The sequence below is a fragment of the Euprymna scolopes genome, chromosome 18 (genome assembly GCF_053919585.1).
Source record: "Euprymna scolopes isolate OS-2025 chromosome 18, ASM5391958v1, whole genome shotgun sequence".
Taxonomy (NCBI): domain Eukaryota; kingdom Metazoa; phylum Mollusca; class Cephalopoda; order Sepiida; family Sepiolidae; genus Euprymna; species Euprymna scolopes.
The window spans coordinates 42,789,392-42,798,046 of record NC_136499.1 but is presented as its reverse complement, the minus strand read 5'-3'; the positions used below and the strand labels follow the sequence as shown (position 1 = coordinate 42,798,046).

Genomic DNA, 8,655 nt, shown 5'->3' with positions numbered 1-8,655 from the left:
TACTTTCATCTGCTGTGAGGTTCCCCCCCCCCCTATATCGGTATCGTTCTATTGTGGCTGACTTCCCTCTTGCTGCAGAAATTGGGGAAGAAGTCTTTCAATGAGTGGGACGATGAGGATGAAGTCAGCAACAAAACCGGCATGTCTAAGGATGAATGTCCTGGAAAGAGGCCTGGGGATGATGGTCCTGAAGTGAAGGGGCAGTGCAAACACTGGAGAAGCTGGTGTGAAGGAAGATGTGGAGGGCTCTGTTTGAGCAATGACACGAGGTTGACTTTTCACAGTGACAATTTGGGCATTGAAAAGACAGATACCTGTGTACCTCAATCCTGCTTTGACGATCTCTTGCTTGAAATATTTATCTATGTAGGCCATACTCGATGCTTCCGTTCAGTTTTGAAAGACAAAGGATACCCCCTGTAGGGGCAGCTGCAGATATAATTGTGTGGCAAGGGTTGCGCAATCTCCAACCACACCTATCCTAAATCAGCAATGCCTGAGTCCAGTAGCAAGGAGAAGTCCAGGACGACTGGAAACAATGTCAAGATAAGCGGAGAGCACATACAGCACCTGGTAGTCCCAAATGGTCACCCATCTGGTACTGGCCAGGCTCATCGTTGCTTAACTTTGGTGATCTGACTGGAAACTGGTGTGTCAAACGTGATTATGCCATATGCTGTAGGCCATAAGCATCATGGAAAAGTCCTCCTTTCCCATTGGTCTTATGTGTGTTTGAGAAAACTTGATGAGGAGTGACCATTACAGAGGTGCATCTCCATTCACATCCTGTATTCACTTGATATAATCATTAAGCTCATTTCCATGAGCAGAGACAGCACCGTTTGCTTCCCAACATGTTTATTGATATGGATTTACTGAGACGTTATCCTGAGCAATGACTTTTTGTTGATTTTAAAATATGTGGTTTCTTGATTGACATGAATCTGCTTCTCCATGACAGCCTCATATAATCTGAATGGTTCAGACTCTACTTTTCTAACCCTAACCTCAAACAAATTTTAAACACCTGTGTACTCAAGCATGACTCGTTATTATTATTGCATCAGGGGATAACCACACTATTCAGCACATCCAGATACACTTTGGTATTGACTTTCATCATACTAGACACGCTCTCAAGCCTTGAACCGTCTGGATTTGTATTTTGAGGGTGCTGGCAATGGTCCTGTTTTCATAACTTGGATCGGTAGAGAGTTGTACAGCGGCACAGTTCCAATCTCACTCGTTGAACAGTGTGTCACTTTCAGACATGATAGAAGGCTCTTATCGCTCTTGGGATTTGTACACAAATGGCCAACTAGTAGATGGTCGGCAACAAAAAAATAAAATCAGTTGTCATCAAACGGAAATGGAATCATGTCGTCTTTTCTTGTGCGGTAATTTTATCGTTCCACCTTGTAATTTTACATAAGTTCATCAATTATAACAACAGGGAAAACTTAATTAATGTTTCTTATTATTTACATCAACTATTTTCCTTCAGAAAAAAAATACAGAGATGGGGCATAAAGCAGCATCTTTTTACAAAGATTAAGATATCTTTTCAACAAATAAATTGCACATTATAACATGTATTGTTCTTAAATGAGTATTAGTACAAACCAATTAACATAATAAAAGTGTATAACAACATGGCAAGCTGAATTTTTCAGCAGATTTAAAAATATGTGTAGAAGTTATGATTACATTTGATAAATTTTAGATGAAGACCACCTTGACACACTGGGAAAAAAAAAAACTTAATTAAATCAAGTGTAAAAAAAATTACACTTGTATATCTCATTGCTGCGGAAGAAACAAAATTTTGTGCAGCCGCCTTTCTGGAGTAAAACGTTTCAAAATGTCTGCAGATCTTGAAAGAAAACAACTTCTCATCTTGGCACAAAATGACTATGTTTGGTTAATTCAGTAAATGCTATTCTTGAGAAACAAGGCCTTTGATTGCTCGGTGATCAGACAAGCTTGGTGCTAATTGCTCCACAAGCGTCATAGTAATGCTATAGAGATATTTGTGAAAGATACCTTGTTGCTGGCGCCTTTTGCCTCCATGGTGTACATGCTCTGGGTTACCATATATACATACATATATATATATATATATATATATATATATATATATATATATATATATATGGCGTTGCCCAGGAATCTTTTGCCCCTCCTTTTTCTTTTCTTTTTTCTTTTCTATGACATCAGGTATTACATCATAAGATATGACGTCACGTATGACGTGATCTTCTATGGCGTCATGTATGACGCCATAACATATAAATTATACACATATCTATGACCATTGTGAACAAACCATAAACAGACAGGAATGCAGATTTATTATAATATATATATATATATATATATATATATATATATATATATATATATATATATAAGGTAACTCGTCGTTTATATAAACAATATGGCTACCATAATAATATGAGATAGGGTTTTAAAAAAGTTATGAGTTAATTTCGTATCCACAATCTAAAATATTATTAGATATAACCCAGTAGATATAACCCAAGTTAACAATATACAATTAACTACAGACAGTAATTATTAATGAAATAGAATTAACTTATTATATAATATATTCATTTATAGATAAAGAACCACTTGGAAACATTATTTACGAAAACTAAAATTTGAATAGCTTTACTTAACAAAATAATGGCCTCTTAAATAGATATGTGATGTTAATTCTTCTGTAGAATTTTTTCCTACCTATTTCTTGATTTTCTGAGAAGTATATGTAATAAAAAATTCAATATTGACATATAAATAATTGATTATGTCTGCATAACAATACAGGTCAGTAAAACGTACTGAAAGTTTTGATAAATGGAAAGAACTGAATAGGTAATATAAATAAAACCTTTGAACTTAGAATGTAACTATATCGTTACTTATTTGCTTTACTCTTATATTTAACAAACATTGAGCTTCTAAACTAAAAACGATTGGTATACACAAAGGTTGAAATATAATTGAAAAACTATATTTCTCACCCTTCCCCATACACAAATATAGGTAGATAGATAGATAGATAGATAGATAGATAGATAGATAACAATAAAGCTACATTCCAAATTCCAAGATTTTTTAATCTGATTTCTTTCAATATGTCAAAATTTTTATATACTTTTACAGCAACTGTTTCGTTATGTAGGATTAATTAGTTATTTGCATGTCAATACTGAATTTATTCATCACAGACTCTTCAGAAACAAGAATACACACACACACACACACACACACACACACACACACACACACACACATATATATATATATATATATATATATATATAATGAAAATAATGGAAATAGTATTCCGACAAAATAGAGCAAATAAAAAAGGAACAAACCGTATTATGTGTTCACCAACGTTTCGTCTTTATTTCGAGACTTCCTCTGGGTGAATGAGATTAAGAAACCAAAAAATATACCAGTACAAAAAATATTTGAAAAAGTTTCACGTGCACAGTGTGACGCAGTTCTATTTAAGAGAAACGGAAAAATTGATGTTGGAAATTCAAAAAGGAAGGGGGGCTGGCGCTGTTAAAGAGAAAGGAAATTTTAGTGACGTCATATAGTCGTTAATTTAATTTTAAAACTATGAACGCAAGTTTATATTCTTATTGGGAAAAAGATATATCTGTTGAAATTTAAATATAAGTTTGTAACAGGAATGAAATTAGTGTTTATTATGTAATTTATTGATTGAGATTATGTGTTAATTATTACAGGGGGTGTTTGAATGGTGTGAGAAAGTTAACCTGTGTCCACAGTTAAATAATGTTCTTTTAATAACAGTTTACTTATTAATGGCGCTATGTTATAGAAACCTCCACGTTGTTTAATAGTGCTTGAAATTGCGATAAGCGCAGATTCAAGGAGTCTCCGGCGCGGTTTATTTGAAATGAATTTAACTACTTTTGCAACATAACCACACCTTTGATTTTAAACAAGCAAAAGTAGTTAAATTCAGGAAGTCTCGAAATAAAGACGAAACGTTGGTGAACACATAATACGGTTTGTTCCTTTTTTATTTGCTCTATATATATATATATATTCTAAGGGGATGTAAATATCCGACTCGTGACTTAACTTAGAACAATCTGGATCTATTGAAGATCATTTCTTCCAAATTTCATGTTCCTATCTCTAATAGTCTAAACGTAGATATACAAACAGACATATGTACAGATAGTCAGAGATACATCTCTCATATTAGTACAGATTTCTTATTTTCTTTTTTTTTTTTCTTTTGTGTCCATTTCTGATATTTTTAAAACGGAAAGCAGATCTCGCCTTACTTGTCTTTCATTTTTGCTCCGAGATAATCTCAAAGTAAATGCAAATATTGTCTCGGTGTGTTTAGCGAATGAATAGCGTCCATTGTTTAGTTTAATCTTTTGTTTATTTAAATTACAAAGCTGAAGTTTCAAGCTCCTCTGCGCTGGGCCTTATCATAATCTAAACAAAGATTCCAGTCATTCAAAAGAAGTCACCCTCTCTACCCTATCAGACACCTGCATACAAAAGCATTACGGTGGGTGCAGTCTTTGACCTAGAGGTCAATGGTAGGGTACCGTTGTCATATAATCTTCAGACAGAGTGATCTAATGAGTGTTGATAATTGTTGCTAAATTGGTATTTTCTTTTAAACTTAAATGCTAAGGTTTGTCCTGAATGGAGAGCTATTCTTGAAATAGAAAAATATAGTTGTGTCCTAAGCAAAAAAAAAAAAAAAAATGGCAGTGTAAATTCAGTCAGAAAAGCTTTTTCTTAGTAAAGAATTAATCCTGTCAGAATGAACATAGGGTAGCGGTCTTCTCGCGTCAAGACGAAAAATTATCACTAAAGAATTCAAACAGGTTCAGTGTATTTTATAAAGCGATTCTAGCATCTGATTTGATCGTGTTTTTTTTTTTATCAGCTATGGCTATAGATAGAATCGGCTAAATCTTTGTGGTTATACCTTTCCAGTATGCTCAAAAAATATTGCAACAGTTTGCATCACAGCTCGTCAGTGTCGCTAGACCAGGATACATCAACAATCTTTTTAAAAGTTTATGGTTACTTCTCAGACTACTCCCTCGTTCAAGAGAATCCATAAGATGTTGCATACCTGCTTGATAATGAACCAAAAAATCACAATCATATAAGAATTCTCTTTGTTTTAAGTAATATCCCTCTTTTCCCACAGTCAACGCTCCAAACTGGCAAATAATTCACTTGCCTTGCTCAGACGGAAATCAATTTTTGCACCAAGTTGCTATGAGGAACACATTGTACAAATTAAATAAACAAAGTTGTCAGCTACATCAAAGTGTAGTATCTGTTCTTCAGATGCTGCACTTCGACTTCTTGTTCTCTTTCGGTGGAGGATCAGTCCTTCACGACTGAGACAATTTTTTATTTTTGTACCTTTTCTCCACGTTAAAAAACGACCCTGGTGTCTAACTCTGTCCCGTGGGGAGGCATAGTAAATAGGTACATTCAGTTTCTTACTATACACAAATACAGATAACTCAATTCGAGCTTTTTCCGGTGCAGGTTCATACAAGACAAGATTCTTTTATTAAGCTTATGTTTAGTCCTGAAGCACTAGACGATCGTTCTAAAGAATCCATAATATGTTAAACGTCTTCTTAAGAATATGAAAAAAAAAAAAGTATCACAATCATTCATGTATAAGTATTCTCTGAGAAGTAAATTCACAACTGTGCGTTTGCAACTAAAGCGTTTAAGATCAAACAACTTACCAGAACTATGGAATCTTAAATGTACGTCACTGGTTAACTTGACGAAGGCCAGACGAATAATTGGCCGAAACGTTGTAGACAACAACAACTAGAAGATGATAATAATAGTCCAAATAATTAAATAAAAGAAGAGTGTGATTGGTCTTTCCACATAGGCATCATAACCGATATGCTCACTTCAAATAGCATCTTCTTGGAGCTTTAAAGTCGATAAGGAATGTTATAACGAAGTATAAAGCCAAAAATATCAGTGTAGATGTGTCGCCTTTACATCATTTCCTGATATTGGTTCAGAAAGCTGTCCACCAACGTTTACCTGTGCTTTCATACCGTTATTAAAGAACCGAATCATCATCACAAACTTTAGAGAGGGAGGGGGTTAGGATTAGGGTTTGAGAAGGAGAGAGTAACCAAGCTTCTCTAGAATACACCATAAATATCTACAAAATATCTACAAAATTTTCTGTCAAAAGGTCTATGAAAACTTGGTCAATGCATTTCTCTTGGAGCTGCCTAACGGAATAGATCATGTCAACTGTTCTTCACACATTTCTGAAAAGAATATTGAGATTCTGAAACATCATCTACAATTTGTAATTTTTGTAATTTATCTAACAAAATTATCTGGTATGTCTTCAACATTTCAGAAAAGCTGCATAAAATCACAAAGAAAAGTTCTCTACTCATCCATCCCAAGGGATTTTCCACTATTTAAATTGCATGCGACTTTTGCACTTCTGTCTTTGAATAAATATTATTCACTTCATTTTTAATTGATTCTCAAAACTCTACTGGAAGATATTTCCATTAAAATAATAATAATAATAATAATAATAATAATAATAATAATAATAATAATAATAATAATAATAGGCACAATGTTCTCTAAGCAAATTGTTTTTTTTCCTCTTAGAAAAAGGCATAAATTGTTTCAACGTATAGCTTTAAACTGTAGTTAGTAATATTACACCATCTTTTTTTCTCAAGTACGTTTCACTCTTGAAAAAAGTCTACAAGATGGACGACGTTGAAGAAATTATTCTTCGGATGTAACAACAACAACAACAACATGAATTAGATAATCAAAAACGACAGAAAGCTGAAGAAAGACAACAGAAAATGGTAGAAAGGTTGTTGTCCAACAGCACGAGAAACTATAAAAATAACAAATGCTACAACAACAGAAAACTGAAGAAATGTTGATCCAACAACAAGGAAAAAATGGAAGAACGTCTACAAAAAATCAGAAATTACTTTTCAAAACCTTAACCAATAAACCAACCACAGACAGTAACACGGCGTTTTAGCAAAACACGATATGGAATGCCATGAATATCTTTACCTATGTTTCTTAGCAAAATCAAATGTTCGATGCTTTCCTAGAAGGTATGAAGACCTTTTCCGCGATGATTGTGAAGATTGGCCTGATGCAGAAAAAGTTTGTCTACTTTGACGAAAGCTATGAATGCTGAACACAGTAGATTCATAGAGTATATCCTACCTAAAAAGACCACACGTTTGGAGTTTGCGAAATTACTATTTGAACTGTTCAGTTCCAATACATCACTATTCCACAAAAAATGGAAATGTTCTAAGTTGGCTAAGCAGAATGATGAAAATTATTTAGCGTTTGCATCAGTCATAAACAAATACTGTAACGACTTTAGACTAGCAGAATTATCGTATTAATATAACATGATCATATTATCTTAATCAACACTAAAAATATCTTATATGATACTTTCTTTAATTTATTATTTATAAATAATTAATATTCATTGTCTAAGATTATTTTAACAATGGTTTAAAATATGTGTATTCAGTTTTTTTTTTTATACAAAACTGATTTTTAATTCATAAAAATTGTTTACATTTTTTCTTATTCCAACTTATTTCGCAAAATCTAGAAATATGTTCGGCCTTAACCTAATTATTACATTGAAGAAATATTTTTATTAGGTATATTTTTATGTTTAAGCAGACATGTATTAATTGATACAATTTAGTTAGAATTAAGTAACAATTTATTTATATTAATATGAGAGATTTCTTAATTTTTTGTTCTGTTGTTAAGGCGTTAATGGCTCTGCCATAAAAATCAAAGATGGTGTAAATATCATAAAACACAATTGCAACTATGCTTCAGATTCTTTTTCGGATTTATGCAATCATGCTCATATTCTTTTTATTTTCTTTTAAAGTTAATGAGTTCTTATCCTTCTGATGAGTCAGGGCAGAAAATATTCAAAAACTGACATAATTTTATGATTGTTTCTGCGCTACGACACAGGTGTTGCCAAAAATTGAGCATTTTAACATGTTGAAAGAAATAAACGGTAAGATGAACAACATCTTGGAATTTGGAATATAGAGCTTCATAAATAAAAGGAGTGGTATAAAGGGTGAAATATAATGTAAAAACCACATTTTTCCATAAACACACACACACACGCACACACACACACACACACACACACACACACACACACACACACACATATATATATATATATATATATATATATGCCAGGTTATGTATGCTACTAGGAAAACACTTAATTTCAAAGCTAATGGTACTTCATGGCATCAATACAGCACCACCTTGAAAACTGAAGCTTCAAAAGCAACTTTACCTAGACAGCAAAGGATTATTCCACATGAAACAATTCTTTGCAACATCTGCAGTAAACAAGCAGCTAAAGAATATCATCTGTTAGCTCAAAGACAAGTAAGAAACGTTACAAAGAAGCTGGAAGAATACAAACAAATGACCAAAAGAACAAAAGAAAAAACAAAGCTAAAATGGAAAATAAATAGGGAAAAATATTGGAAACTGTTCTACTAAAATCTTATAAGATAAACAATT

The 8,655-nt window shown here is 33.0% G+C and overlaps 1 pseudogene; it reads right to left on the bottom strand.

The window, feature by feature from the left end:
- Positions 1 to 558: 558 nt before the first annotated feature.
- LOC145301577 (5S ribosomal RNA) lies at positions 559 to 677 on the bottom strand (annotated as a pseudogene).
- Between the last annotated feature and the right edge of the window lie 7,978 nt (positions 678 to 8,655).